Source organism: Cebus imitator, unplaced genomic scaffold (genome assembly GCF_001604975.1).
Source record: "Cebus imitator isolate Cc_AM_T3 unplaced genomic scaffold, Cebus_imitator-1.0 Scaffold210, whole genome shotgun sequence".
NCBI lineage: Eukaryota > Metazoa > Chordata > Mammalia > Primates > Cebidae > Cebus > Cebus imitator.
The window spans coordinates 1,382,299-1,383,552 of NW_016107525.1; positions in this window are offsets into that span (position 1 = coordinate 1,382,299).

The window sequence follows — 1,254 nt, forward strand, 5'->3', positions numbered from 1 at the left end:
CAGACTGGAGTATAATGGTGCATTCTTGGCTCACTGCAACCTCCACCTCCCGGGTTCAAGCAGTTCTCCCACCTCAGCCTCCTGAGTAGCTGGGATTATAGGTGCATGCCACCACACCCAGCTAATTTTTGTATTTTAGTAGAGAGGGGGTTTTGCCATGTTGGCCAGGCTGGTCTCGAACTCCTGACCTCAGGTGATCAGCCCACCTTGGCCTCCCAAAGTACTGTGATTACAGGCATAAGACAGCACACCCAGCCCTTGCTACCCTCACTCTTGTCTCTCAATCATGTGTCTCTCCAAAGCACAGGATGTGGACCTGGCTGTTTTCTGCAGTTTCTTTATCTATATAGACACCAGACCCACCAAAGAGGAACACAGTTGCCTTTGATCTTTGCCTGAAATTATATTAATCAGAGAAGATTAAAATTCATATCACAGGGGAAGAGACTGAAAATTAAACACCACACCTAGAGTCCAGCAACCTTTATCCCAAACCATTGCTTGTTCTCCCTTCCCATTCAATTTCCAAAGACAATCATTCAAAAAATAATGTCTGCCCTCTGGGTTCATTCATTCTCCCCTAAAAGTTATTTACTCCTATACCACCATCTCCCTTTCCCTAGGAAGAAGGGTATATAAATATCTGAACCTCACCTGGATTCTTCTATGCTATGCACATTGAAATAAATCTGTACGTCTTTCTTCTCCCATTAATCTACCTTTTGTCAGTTCCTTTTCAGCAAACTTTCAGAAGGGAAAGGGGAAGCTCTCCTTTGGTCCCTACTCTCCTCTAAGGAGCAAGGCAGGCAATTCAGCCCATTTCACCTAGTCAGTAAGCACTATCTCCCACTTGATTTTATTTATTTATTTGTTTATTTATTTATTTATTGTAGAGATGAGGTCTTGCTATATTTCCCAGACTGGTCTCGAATGTCTAGGCTCAAGCAATCTTCCCGCCTTGGCCTCCCAAAGTGCTGGGGTTACAGACCTGAGCCACTGCATCTGGCCAAGATTTCATCTCTTTAAAGTTTGTTTCCTAGATCACATGCAGTGGCTGAGGACTGCAACCCCAGCATTTTAGAGGCCAAGTCAGGAGGATTGCTTGAGCCCAGCAGTTCTAGACCAGCCTGGGTAACATAGTGAGACCTCATCTCTATTTAAAAAAAAAAAAAAAAAAAATTAGCCAGGCCTGGTGGTGCATTCCCATCATCCCAGCTACTCAGGAGGCTGAGGTGGAAGGATCACTTAAGCCTG